The following is a 14,975-nucleotide window of genomic DNA, read 5'->3' on the forward strand; positions in this document are numbered from 1 at the left end:
GCAATTAATTTTAGTCCTCAAAAATTTTTTTGGTTTTTGGTTTGTTTGGCTTTTTCCGCTTTTAGGTAATGTGCCTTCATCATGCATATCTGTGAAGATGTTTCATGCCACATGTGCATGTCATGCAAGTTTTTCATGGGTCTTTGAGAAATATGGTTGCATTTCCAATTGCAATTGCATTGGAAAAATAGGCAGAGCCACCAAGCCACAATTTCCAATGCATGGATTTTGTTGTGCAGGGGGAAAAAGGCCAGGAGACAGTACTGAAAATCAAGAGACTATTTTTATTCTTAAATCTGTAACCACTGGCCTTTTGAGGAAAGTAGCCTCTAATAAACCTTGTTTTCTCTAGATTACTTCTGGTTCTATGAAGAGTGTCCTCTGCGAGGTAGTGTCTAAAAAGATCCACTCTTTTTTCCCTTCCATCTTTAAACAGTTTTAGTCCTTTCCTTATGTGTTTTTTAAAATGTTGGAATACATTGTATGTTCTTGTTGTTGTTGTTGCAAAACAGCTGGCTCTAACACCACTTGCATCTAGAAGAAAGTGTGTCTATTTGCAGGCAAATAACTAGTTCTACCTGGACTGTGCTGTACTCCCAGCAGATATCTGAGAGCGAGTCATGACTACATCTCCTCTTGTCAGGTTGTATGCTGGTCAACAATGCTGGCACTTTGCATCAGATCAATATAGAAACCCTTAGTTGTATTTTGCCATACATCACATTTTGTGTTCCTGTTACAAACAATGTGGCAGGAGTCAATAAACACTGGGTCATGTTAAACGTTGTCCTGTGCGAATCTTTTCAGTCCTGTGTCCTACCATGGCCAGGGTTGTGGCAGGTGGGTGCAGTGCCACGCAGCTGGATGAACGATGGTGGCACCACACGGAGGTGACACCGTGATCCATGACCGCTGCTGTCCTCTGCTGTCGGTGAGAGTTTGTTTCTTGCCGTCAGCTTGGCACGTTTCCTTGGTCACTTCCTGCTATTTTGAAGTTATTTACCTTGCTTGCGACCCTCTTCTTGAAATGCCTATTTGTTTTCACACTCCTGTTGAACCAGATAACATTCTCACGATTCAATTGTCATCTGATAAGTTTTATTTTTAACAGCGTTCACATCCTCCCCTGCTACTTTTCCAGTCCCACAGCTTTCTCCTGCAGTCACGGAGGAGGTCTCTCTCCACTCCCACTAATACTGCAGTTGAATGAAAGCCAGGACATGTTCACTACTTGTCTGTTAAAGTGCTGTGAACTTTTCTGACTCTTTTGCAATATTGTGAATAGTTTGAATTCTACCCCCCCTGCCTTCCCCATGTAAAAGATGCTTTCTATGGTGGAGGGCTTGGATTTGAATTTTCTTGGTTAAAGACGAGAGAGCATCTAGATAATTTGCCACTTCTTTAAACATGTTTTACAACAAGGAGAACTCGGAGCACGTGGAGAAGACCTGAGGAAAGCAGAGCAGTTTCTCTTCTGAGCATGCTCCTCACTGAGTAAGGATTTGCAGGGACAGCTTGAGAAGAAGCTGGCTAGTGGCCATCCAGCTGCCAAGGACTTGTCTTTTCTCTGAACTCTGACTAAACTTTCTCTAAGCAAATACACTTGCAGTAATTGTTATCTTACAGCTATTTAGGGGTCTCTTTCCTCCCCCACCTACCCAAAGGAATATGGCTAAATATACTTGCACTGACAATTCCCATGACTCTTGAACACATCTGATATCGGAGGTTGAACTGAAAATTGCAAAGTTAGCGTGACAGGGGAAGAGAGGTTAGTAAAAACTGATTCCCCTTTCCCACAACATTTCATCTCTGTGGAGTACTTCCACTTCAGGGAGCTGGTAGAACTCCCACCCTCTTTCACAGACTGTAGATAGGCATTTTTTTTTCATCTGTCCTGTGTAAATAATTTCATCTGCACATGTGCTTGTTTTAAATAATGCTGGAGATGCTAAATAAACTACACCAGGCCAACCACAGTCAACAGCAATTCACATGTGGTGGCAAACTCAGAACCAGTGTGCAGGTCTGCATCTTTGCTGGATACCCACAGGAGTAAATCTTCCTGCCAGAGGTGAGAGAGGTGTGTGGTTCCCGACTTAGCCAGTGCCCTGGAGACTGATTTAGCAGGAGTCAGGGGGTGGCTGCCTACTCCCAAGGTTTTGGGAAAGTGTTAATCAGTCCAGCTCTTAAAAGTCTCCTCTATGGGTGTCTGGTGAGAAGCATGGAAAGAAAGACCCTCTAGTCCAAGCTAACAGAGCTCTGAAGATCACTTGTGATAACATGCAGCTGTTCTTAGTTCCTTTTATTTTGACATTTTGTCAAAAAATTGTACCTGTTGAGTGTCTTGTGCTAAAACACCTCAGAGTAGCAAAATCAGAAGAGGTTTAAACTAGAGCACTTAAGGGGAAAGAGATCTCCAAACAGTAGAGCAAGTGCATTTAAACAGAAAGGTTTCTATGCCTGAATGTGTCCTTTTTTTCCCAGCTCTGTCAGTCTGATTAATAAAAGAATACTATCTCCCCTTAGAAGCCTTGCTTCTCTGATACAGCTGTTAGGATTTAGTAGCTTCCAGAACTGTGGACTTACTTAGAGCATTTTTCTGGTCCCTGCTGCCCCATGATCTATGAAGCATTGCTGCTGCATGATCTTTCAAGCACCATAATGCTGTATGCAGCACAGGAGATTCTTGGCTGAGAAATCATCATCCAATTTAGCAAAGAAATAGTAGAAGGGACAGCTCTGCATTGAAGAGGTGGGAAAAGCTATTTGAAGCCACCTTTGCCTTACAGAGCTGGTGGTGATGCTGGTACAAGCTGGTTATGTTATGCTTATCTATTAACAGGTCATGTAACAGCAATAGGTGAGAGCAGAGCTGGGCTAACACAAGAATTGACCACAGGGCAGTGGTGCAGGCTCCAGGATGTAATGGACAAGTTGGCCCAGCACCCCCGGAACAGCAGTGGCCATGACGAAGCACCTCATCCTGTCCATGTGGAAGAGCCCAGGGATCAACTGCAGAGACTGCTGCAGGAAGCTGAGAGTGGGATCCCAAGCATTTATGCATTTAGGGGTTACAATGTGCAGCTGTGACACCCCCCCCCCCCCCCATAGGCTTTGCCTTTGTTCCTGGCAGAGGGGATTGAATTTACAACTTCCATCAGGATGCTGGACAGAGGAAGCAGAGCCATCCTCTGTCCAGGCTTCTCTTTCGTACCAGAGCATTATGTGGGTAGCTGTGTGAGGGATGAGGCAGCAGCACAGCAGTAGAAAAACTGACCTGGAAAGTGGTGAATCTCAGTTTTGGAGCAGCACCCATCTGAGAAGTGCAGACTGAGCTGGAATTGTGCAAAAAGGGACATTTCATCCCATCTTCAGCATTAGTGGTGGCCTGGCTGAGGTGTTTGCATGCCTCGGCTGCTGGCCAATGTAGAGTTCAGAAGTGCCCATCTCTTAGGTGTGGGTGTTAGGGAGGGAACTGCTCTGGCAACTGAGGGTGTGACCTGTGGGTGCTGCGGCTCCCAGTACTGCAATGCCTGCATCTTGTGAGCACCTAAAGATTCAAATCCCACCAGTGCATGGAAGCAGTAAAAAAAGAAGTTAAAATAAAAATTAGGATGGTGGTGCAAGTGGGAATTGACAGGGCCTGTTTCCTCTTCCATGGCAGCCCTTGCAGCTGAAGCCAGGAGAAGCAGGATCAAGTTCCCCCTCTCCACAGGACAGTCATTCGCACGTCTCCTGTCTCCCAGCAGCCAGCCCAAGGGCCTCGTGCGGCTGTGAGCACAGGCACATCCTGGACCTGGCGAAGTGGATGAACCATATGACCACCCATTCCCCCTGGCCATCCCCGTCTGTAAGTTATGTCCCATCTTCTTGCAACAAACAGCTGGTTTTGTCCCGGTTTTATTTTCGCTTCCTTTCTGCAGAGCAAGGCTGTCCCCACAGCTCTGCCGCCACCACCACAGCTGCTGCCCTGCCTGGGTCAGCAGTTGCGAGAAACTCCACATTCACAGTAGAGAAAAGCTGCTTTTGAAGCCAAGGCCCAGTTATCCCCAAGGACAGCACCCACTGCTGAGCACACACGCCACCGTGAGGGCCTGCAAACCAGCCAGCTACCCCCACTCTTCAGGCTGGGCCAGAAGATGTTGAGCTATTAAAGCTCATGAAAGCTGACATCACTGTCACTCTTCCTGCTCACTCGCTCTGATACCCCTACAAGAAACCAGCTACACCTCCATGGCTCTGTAACAGAGACTCGGCAGCCACTGCCTGTGGCAAGCAGGGAGATAAAAGCATCTGAGGCTCCACTGGTCCCGGCAGATGTGTGTGTGTGTATAAGAAGCCTGTGTGTGTTTTGTTCCCTGTGCAGCTAGAGGGAAACCTGATTTCCAGGGGGAATTAATTTGAGAAAAACTGAAAGTCGCTCCTCTGCTACCAGCTAATGTTGGTAATATAAACAAGTTCTTTTTCCTAAAAGGACTGTGAAGTGAAACCACATAGCACATCTTCTGAAAGCAGAATAATATAGACAGCAGTAATTTTACCATCAAGACTTTGTTACAGCTCAGCTAACCTCCCAGGCTCTTTAAAAAATGTTACTGGAGAAAAGATATGTTGTGTTTTCCAGTGTACAGGAGAGACTCATTCCTTTCGCCAGGACTGACATAGGAACCAGTCTATAGTTAAAATATTTACTATTCCTGAAAGATATGTCTTTGAAGTTGTCTTTTATTTTTTTTCCTTAAGTAAATTGAAGGAGAGGCAGTTAGAAAAACACAGAAGAGTAGCATCTGCTCATGATATAACTAAAACTTACCAGCGCCATTCTCATGAGGGAGCAGGCTTGGGCTGGTCTGCAGTGCTGTGGTGAACCACAGCAGTCCCCAGCTCTCCAGCCCAGTCCTCTGGCAGCTGTTTTCCAGCATGGCATTACTGCCTGTCAGGCAGGAGAATGTAAAGTAGGAAATAAAATCAGAGCTATCACTGCTATCGCACTGCTGCCTGCTGCTGCTGCCGTCACTGGATTTGTTTATCTCAGCTGCATCTCATCTCTCATCAAATGTCTCCATGGGGCAAAGCTCAGCCCTTGGCTGTTTTATAGAAGCTGCCTGTGATGGATCCAATAGCTCCACAAAGTACGTCTTCAAAGATGTAGCCCCTAAGAGCTTAATGCTCTTACCTGGGACTCGAGGCCTTTGCCCACCTACTTGTTGCTGCCCACCCCTCGCCACCAGTGTTGAGGATGAGCCCCCGCGTGCTGTTCTGATGAGGAGAATGGCCCAGGATGAGCTTCAGCTGCTCCCGGCAGTGTCCTGCATGGCCACAAGCACATGTCCCAGCTGCCCTGAGCCCTCAGGGTCTGAAGAGACTTCTGAGCCTATGGCCAAGGGGTTGACCAGGTCTAAAGGCAGAGATAAGAAAAGACCATTAGTGTGGAAACCTGAAAACAAACATAAAAACGTTTGAAATCCAGGAAAACTGTGTAACACTTCCATATCAAAAGGAGGAAAGGGAAAGGGGAAAAAAAGGAAAAGGAAAAGGAAAAGGAAAAGGAGAATCTACCAGTTGTGCTCCTTCTAATCACATGCAAAGCACCCAAGAGATCTTGGTATTTCCCTGTAATGGTACTGTAAATTCTGATTACCTGTGGGAAACACCTGTCTTCCTCCTATATGACTGCTAATACTGCAATAAAGTGAAGAAAATGTTTGGGTTGTTTTTTTTTTCCTCACAAAGACAGAGAAAATAAATCACATTTTATGTCGGAAATATTTTTGTTTCACATGTTATGTTTGGAAATATCTTTGTGCCTGGGAAAGGTCCACTCAGAACATAACCTCAGAGTGATGTTGTGCCAGGCTGCTGCAGGTTGCTTTTTATTTATCAAACTTTGTATTTTGTGCCAGCGTTGACACTTGTCCCACCTTTACAGTGGTTCAGTGGATGCCCTGTGTTGGTCACTGTGGTGTACAGTAGCACATCACCCTGTGCTCCTAGCAAGAGAGAAAATGACTGCTGTACAGAGGTACCAGAGGCTTCTCTTATAAGAAGAAAAAAAAAAAAAGAAAGAAAAAAAAAAACCATGTCTGAACAGACATTTAATAGGTGAAGGAAGAGGCTTAACAGACTTAAGCTCAGCTGTCTTCAGAGAGTTTTCAAAAGCTCATTGCAAACACTTCTGTTTCAGAGCTTATGCTCCTTTATCTATGAGAAGCTAAACGCTGGCTAATTCTTTAATTAGTTCCCAACAAGATGGTTTTCTCTGTAGCCAAGGCTTGCAGCAGGGTAATTATGTCTTTAGTTTAAAAGCAAGTGCCAATACAGAAAGTTGTTTTGATTTCTCTTTCTTCGAATGTTTTATTTCCCCTTCTACTTAGCTCCCACTCTGTTGGTCCTCACCTGCGATAACTTTCCTTGATTTGGGAAAAGCTAATTATCTTTAGCTCCCTGAGCTGCAACCCCAATGCATGGACATGGTAGGGCCAGAGCCAGGCTGGTGCTGTGATCTGTGGTGCAATTGCATGAACACAGCTTTTGGGATGTGAATACCTTCCAGGGCCGGGGAGATGAAGGACTCAGAGCCACCATCAGTTCAGCAGCTCAGCATATTAAACTGGAATAATTAACTGGCATAACCATGGCCCCGGGTGCCCAAGTGCTACACCACATTCCAGAGACCTACCTTTGGAGCTTCCCAACCTCTTGTCTACTACCACAGTCATCTACATTTTAATTTAGCAAAGTTCCCAGAGCACCGGGAGATCTCCTTCTAGTTGATCAAGAGCTGCTTCAGTCTTGACAGTGCTGAGCAGACATGGATCTTCTGGGCCTGGGTCCCATGTGGACCACAACAGGAGGGAGAGGAGCTGCCCCTTCTGCCCTTCTCTGATCCCCAGTTATCAGTGCATGGAGGCAGGATGGCCAAGGTCTGACACCAGGCTTACCCAAGGAGATCCTGAATATAAGCTACACAGCGTGTCCTTGTGGTGAGGGAGTGTGACCTTTCTGGTTAACCCATTGAAGCTGTAACATTTCTGAGGGAATAAATAAATTTTCATGGATTCAAGAAGAAATTTATCTGAACTGGAATATTGTGGCTCAGCTCTCTTCAAGAAAAATGTGGAAAAAATGTTCTCCACTGGAAAAAAATGAGTGTGATTGGAGACCTAGAAAATCTGACCTATAAGAACAAGCTAAAAGACCTAGGATTGTTTCTTCCAGGGATAAGGAGAGTGGGGAAAGGAGTAAAGGAGGAAGTAAAAACACAGTGAGAGTCTTAAAATGCAGGAAAGGTTACTGCAAAGAAAAAAAGAAGTCATTTGTTCTCTGTACCTGTGATGGATAACACACTATTAGGAAGAGCTTTCTTATGGCTGGGACACTGGAGTACCTGAAGAATTTGTGGAGAAACCATTATCAGAGATGTGGTTGGAGAAACATCAACCAGGAGTGATGTAGGTAGAAGTTGCGTTGCTTTTTTCTTCTTGGAGCAGTGAGAGTGGACAGACCAGACTAGATGACATATCCTGTGTCATGGTAATGAAGCATGATTTTGGACCCTAAGGCACTGCATAGAAGGGAACAGGTTTGGGATTGTCCTATTCTAGTGAACAGTTAGGGGGACCACTGACATTTGTGTGTGTGTGGGACTAGGCCAGGGCTGCCCTTCCTGAGGAGTGAAATTAAGCCCAAACTACCACGAGGTGTAATGGTTTTAAACTGGAAGAGGGTAGATTTAGACTGGATATTAGGAAGAAATTCTTCACTATGAGGATGGTGAGACACTGGCACAGGTTGCCCAGGGAAGCTGTGGATGCCTCCTCCCTGGCAGTGTTCAAGGCCAGGTTGGACAGGGCTTGGAGCAACCTGCTCTGGTGGGAGATGTCCATGCCCATGGCAGGGGTTGGACTGGATGAGCTTTAAGGTCCCTTCCAACCCAAACCATTCTGTGATTCCATGATTCTATGTCCTCCTCTGCCCTCTTCTTTCTGGCCCAACACACTTACAGGTACCAAGTCTGAGTCCGATGCCCTTATTGGACCTAAAGTCAAGGTAAAGCCAAGAACAGATTTAGAGCAAGAAGCACATCCTGCTTTCCCTTCTACCCAGAGCAGCCATGCAACTGGTTGGGCTCTCTGTTTTCTAGGAAACACTGAATTATACATCATCTTCAATCATTCATTACAAATGGAAATAATACTGGGGGAAAAAAAAAGGAAATTATGAAGAAATATACAGTGGGGTATCAGAAGTTATCCTTTGGGAGCATACAGTGTTTTGAAGGCTGGAACTTCTGCTCCCTCCCCCAGTTCATGTCCTGATGACAGAGAACATGCATGTGTCCATCTGAAAGTTAGCATTTGCTACCTGCATTGAACATTTTCTCTCCTTTGCAGAGCTGTTTTGGTTTCCAAGTATATTGTAAATAAATTCTCAGTTGAGTCATTAATTCTTTCAACACATCTGAAAGAACTTGAGTCAACTAATGTGATTGTAAACTCAGGCACCTGAAATACCAGTACTTGATCCTAGATGTGTTTATTATTAATATTAAATACCATGACTAGTCCTTGCAGACTTTTCTTTTACTTTTAAAACTGGCAGTCTGTCAAAATTTTATATAAGGTTGGGATCTATAGTATTCTTGCTGCTATAAATATGTTAATATCATAAGCCAAACATTTCCCCCCTTATTGTTAGTGTATTTCCTTTGCTTAGTCTCCGTGAATGTGGCCAGGGAACACACGAAAACTGTTGGTCTCAGCTTCCTTTCATTCCTCTTGTCAGCAAATCATGGCCAGAAGATGTAGACGAGGCCGTATTGATGATGTCTCCATTGGCTGTGTCAGCTGCTGTTCTCAAGGACTTTGGGCTCTGTCTCCTGAGAGGTGAGGAACAGGTAAATGCAGATGGCCTTTGCATTGCCCCTGTGCTGCTGGAGGCTGTGGTGGTCTGGGCTGGAGAGCACTTTCGAGGTTATTGCAGCACATGGACCTCATCTGCACTGCCTGTGGGCTGCTTTGCTACCCAAAAATCTGCTCATGGCAGTGAACAAAGACCCAGGAGCATCCTCATTCTCAGGATCCACCTCTGTTCTCAGGCTATCCTGCCTGTCCCTTGATACTCTCGGGGTGACACCTTACTGTCTTGACATGTGGCAGAACTAGTGGCCACAAACTGCATGTACACGTCCAATGTCGCTGAGTTTGCTGGTGCTTTCTCTTTTCCTTGTAGTAAATGAGTTTTCTCCTGCACACCCTGCAATTCTGGGAATTATTGACATTAATGACATTACTTGTCAGGTTTAGCAGTGGATACAGAAGTGAGCAGGCAGGGACACTGAGTAATCTTTGCTTAAAAAATGAGTCTTGCAGGTCAAACTTCAGTTTCAAGAAAGAGCCATGGCATGGCTGTGGTTTGGACACGAGGCAAGATTTCAGCTTTCTGGGCTGTCAGTTTGAATGCTGTTTGAATGCATACCTGCAGTCTTAAAACACACTTGCAATGGAGAACATTGCACAGCTGTAGCCATCTACCCTGACTTTCCAGAGCACCCGATGCTCTGCAAGCAGCTGGTCAACACTTTCTTCCATGGTTCTGGATTCACACAGGAAGAAATTGTTTTCTGCCAGTACTGAAGATGAGTGTGCTGTATGAGGCTGCTCAGTGATGCTGCTGTGGCACATGAAAGTTTCCTATTAGAAATGGCTCAGCATGCTCTTGCCAGCTATTTAGTATGACTCCTGGACAGAAAATAGTAGCAAAGCCATTAAAAACTTTTTTTTTTAATTCTCGGCAGTAATTAATTGCACAAATCGGGCCCTACGCTTGTCATTTCAAGTATCAGAAGAAAGATTATGAGAAAGGTTCAATAAATCAAACATGGAAGTGTTGCCACCAAGTGGTACAAGCTGTGTTAGGCAATGGCTCATAATTTATAGATCACAGTGATGAATCTGAGATGCCCTGATGTATTTATAAAAAGATTATTTTTTTGCTTCGTTTAGCTATCTTTTCCTTTTTGTGATGCATTTTACTTCCCATGGTGTTAAATGATCACAGTAACACCCATCTCCATGCAGTCTCAGGGAGTTTTACATGTGTCTTTCAGCTTCTCCTAGAGCTGCAGGCAGTGGAGAAGCAAATAAGAAGTGTCTTCAGAGTGTATGGGACTGTTCAGAGAGTCTACAATGCAGTCCCCTGTCTCTGTAGGATGGAGCATATCCCTCCCTCTGCAACCTCATGCAGGAGTGAAGAGAGTGGTCTCGCAGGGAAATGCACCCCCAGGTCCTGCCCAGAGGCCGAGCTCCGTCCTAGCCTGCCCCTCCTGTGTGACTTTGACACTTTCGAAATAATCTGCTAATTTATATGGCTTTTAATGGCACTTACGTGCGTGCTAAGGTGTTCAGTTTTTCAGCCAAAGTACTAAGTACGCTGTACTTTAGCCACATGTTTGTGCAAGAGCTGAATAATGCCCTTTGCTTCCCTGTTGTTTAGAAAGCCTAGATTAATAAAAAAAGGGGAATTTTTGTGGAGACAAGACTAAGTCACTTCTTTATTATTTATATTGCAAAGTACATAGCATTATTCTTGAGAGGTGCCTCGCCCATGGGGACAGGGCTCCCCAGAGCTGCTTGGGGCACGAGGCAGCAGAAGGCAAAGTGGGGAATGGAGAGACTCGTGCAGATGGACACACACACACACACACACACACACACACACACAATCCCAGCTCTGCACATGTTGAAATCCCATCTGTGGGTCCCATACCCCCCTGACTCCCGTGCAGTGTGGCTGCCGGCACCAGCAAGGCCACCAGCTGAACCGGGTCTTTCCTTCTTTGCTGGGTGGAAGGGCATGGGTGGTGCAGGAGCCTGGAGAACTGAAAGTCGCGGTGGGCTCTCATGTAGCGGTGGCAGCACGGTGCTGGGTTGGTCATCTCGACAAGATGAGCAGCTGGAATAGGAGCCCAACAGGAAAGATTTAGGTCAAAAAGATGTTTTTTCAAAGCTGACATCTTTTCTCAGCAGACACCACTTCTTAGCTTGCTTTCAACAACCTCTCCCTTTCTCTCTGTCTTTGGATAATTACCTTTTGTTTCTTAGAATGAAAGCCTGAAGTACTCTTCTTAGGTTTTTTTTAAAATATTTTCTTTTTTTAACATTGTCAATGTTGCCACCATTATCTTCAGACCAAGCAAATGATGGCAAAAGGTAGAAGCAGTCACCAAGATCCTTTTATCCCAGGTTTAGTCCCTGTTAACCACAAATCAGAGCTGGGAAATTAAATTAATGCAGCTGATCTCCTGAAAGGAGCCACTAGAAGGGAATTGGCAAATGTATGTGTTAGTGAAACCTGATGGGAGAAAAGGTCTCCAAATATCTTGCCATGTAACTTCCAAAGCTCTTACAAGTGTGAGTGTGAATACATTTCAATTTTATTTTTTTTCTCATTACAAAGAGAAATAAAATAAATGTAAAGGGGGATGTTAACCTGAATAAGACCTAGCATTGTTACCTGGAGGGAAAAGATCATAATTAGGATATCAGAACTATTTAAAATATGTCTTATCAGGAGCAGGGGAACTTGCCTGAAATGGCTTATGTTTTATTCTATTATACAGACTAAGTTTAACTTGTCCATTTATGAGTAGCTAGTTTTTTTTCCAGTAGGATGACTGCTCTGTAAGCACCATGTTCACATATGATTCTTCCACTTATTTTTGCTACTACTCCTTTAAAAAATAATTAACACAGATAAATCAAGCAGACAATTTGATCTAATAAATTCACTAGCAGATGTAGTAATTATTTTGGAAATTATTATAGCAAGATTAGTTTTTCTTTATTTTCCGGTGCATTTTTGCAGGTGGAAGAGGCCAAATCTTTATGACACAGTTGTTTGTACATACTTATATCTGTTGCTTATCTATTTGTCATATCTGCATTTGTAAGCAGAATATATACTTTTAAAATTTCTTTTAAATTATTTCTCTTACTGACGAGATAGAAACATAACGAGATAATGTCATCATAAAATCATGTTAAGATAAAACACAAAGGAGTCACTCCAGTACAAACCAAAGCCTTTCTGCTCGCAATTTGCCATTGCTGCTGTCACTGGTCATCAAGAGATGCAATGGGAGACCTGTTCTATGCAGCATATGGGGAGACAAGAGCTACTGTATGGAGATAAATGAGATGTAGTTAAAATGGTTACACACAGGTTAAATGTAGACAAATTAGTATAGAGATAAATTAGGAGAAATTGTTCCTCTATTTAAAGGACAAATGTGTTGCAAAGGTGCCAGACTGGGCAGTGAGACAGGGCCTATTTATGTTGTCTATGTATATGACTCTCTGTGTTTTTCCTCAGAGATAATTTTGACATTAAAAAGACTATAAATAGAGCATCCAGAGCAGAAGAGCACAGGAAGGAAGAGGAAGCCTCTAATAAATTATATATGTTTAAAGGTTCTGAGTAGAGACAGGAAAATGTACCTCTAACAGGAAAGTTTAAAAGAAGCTTATACCGAATATTGCAAATTCATACAAGAAAAAGGGATTTAACTTCTCTCAGTGTGGGAAGACACAAAGGTTTTGGTACTTTATGCCTAAGTGGGGAAAAGGTTGAGCCTGCTTTTGCTATATTGTGATTAACAAATCATGCTGTTAAAATTGTATTTAATGGGACTCCTGCATTCTTGTAGGATGTCACAGATTTCAGAGCAGTTGCTCATCATTCAGTTTGTCCAAAGGTTTGTCTACTGAGAACCTGGCACTTAAACTAACCAAAAAGTATTATTTAACCTATAGGAAAATACAGTGGTCTTGCCCCAGATGCCTACTGCTGTGAATCGTGGGCAAATCAGGGACACCAGGTCTGACTGCATGGGGGAATCTGTGGGATGTTTTAGATACCAGAGTGATTTGGCTTTCAATCAGTTGTTGTGGCAATCCAAATTCCCCACGCATGATGCCAGAGGCAGCAAATGCACCCCAAGGAAGCAAAGACTTTGGGCTGTCACTTGCTGAGAATGAGGGGTATCCTGCAGAGAGCTCCTCACCAGCCCACCCTGCCCCATGGTCCTCCCCAGGCAGCTGCTGCTGGAGATGGGCCCTGTGGCTCCCCGGTGGCTTTGCACATGGGCTTTACCCCGTGGTTTTGCTGTTGGACTGTGGAGAAAGGGACCCAAATCTGAATGGAAGGTGCAATAGCCTGAAGATGAAATTGTGTTTTCCAGCCTCCAGCCCAGTGCTTCAAAAGTCTCCTGCTTCCCTTTCTAGTAAACATGAAGAAAAAAGGACATGCAAGATAAATTCACATGCACACAAAGCGAAGGATCATGCAGTTTTTACAGTCAAATTTGAAGATGAATTAGTCTTTGAGATACCGTCTGTTTAAGGATTATGTTGTTAATAACCTAAATTTGACACACATTTCTTTCCCCCTTCAGTCACTACCTGCAAAGCCTCTCTGAAAATTATCTCTTATGAAGCAGTGCCATTAATGGCTTCCTGCGAGGTTTCTTTTGGAAGCGGCAGAAAGGTAAATAAAAATGAATTAATACAACATTTTGGGTTTGTAGGCAAAATATGCAAATATCTTACTGACAAAGCCTTGGTAGTATTAAAGGCTTTCAGATCCTATCCTCAGAGGCTCTGCTTGTGGAATCAGAAGCCTTTAGGCAACCTGTAACTTAGTTTATGTGTAATACACACACACAGACACACACGGTCTCTCTCTCTCTCTCTCTCTCTCTCTGTTTCTCTTTTCCTAATGTCCTCTTGGACCAATTCCCTCTGGTGCAGTTTTCAGCTTCACAGTTCATGAATTTTATTTTCAATCAATAAATAAACCTATTACCAAGTTTTGTATTCTCATCATATATCGTCATCTCTCATAAACCATTTCACTGTACAGGTCAGCTTCACTGCGCACGTGCCACTCACCTCTACATCTCAGCAGAGGGCTGCCAGGCACGCAGATGAGATGTGTATGAAGGTCTCATCGGATTTCGGTTCTAACTAATAATTATGAATAAGCCTGTGTAACAGTTCATCATTATTATTGTTATTATTTAAAAACTGTGTTGAGACAGTGCTCAGCATTTTGGTACTCTGTGAGTTCTGGTCTGTGACATTTCCTCATAGTACGGAGCAGAGGATCGCCTTGCAGAGCCCCAGATGTATCCATATCATCAAATAAAATGTTATTTCTGATACCAAACATCACAGCATTTATTAGCCCTTTTAGACAACTAAAGAAAAGCTTCTTGCATGCCCCTTACAAGGTCGTCAAGTTCCTACTGTAGCAAATTGTAAAGGGTATCATTTTAAGAGCCAGTGACTCACTATGATGAACCCCTTCTAATTGCTCATGCAGATTCCTTTAGGCAGTATTAGTTTGGGCATGGTGTGAAAAGGCAGGCCATTGTTGTGGTGATCAGGTCCTGATTTGTGCCTTGAATTTTATCTGTCAGCCCAGAGTATTAAATGATGGTATCATGTACAGTTATCAAATGATAGTATTACAAGGTCAACTGTCAAATAATATTCCAAAATGAAGCCTCCGATTGCCTACTTTGGTAACCTTTGACAGTGTGTAATCTTGTACACAAATGAAAAAAATGAGTCTATCAGTAACTGAAAAGTGTAGAAGCAAGAACAGAGTCAAGGAAGTTGGAAGTAGATGTTCCCAGTTACACTTGCTTTCATAAGCACAGGAAAATCCAGCAGCACTTTGAACTCATCCTGATAACACCTCAACTATTTGATCTTCACTACTATCATTACTATGGGATAGTAGATGTGATACTGCTACAGTACAACACTGCTACTTTTGATACTAATACAACTACTACTGCTGGTGGTAGCAGTATCATTAATAAGTAGCGCTAGTAAGTAGTATTACTACACACTTCTCGTTAATCAGAAGTGACTGTTTTCTTAGATCCATTTACTCATCACTCTTTC

The sequence above is a fragment of the Mesitornis unicolor genome, unplaced genomic scaffold (genome assembly GCF_000695765.1).
Source record: "Mesitornis unicolor isolate BGI_N332 unplaced genomic scaffold, ASM69576v1 scaffold13055, whole genome shotgun sequence".
Lineage (NCBI taxonomy): Eukaryota > Metazoa > Chordata > Aves > Mesitornithiformes > Mesitornithidae > Mesitornis > Mesitornis unicolor.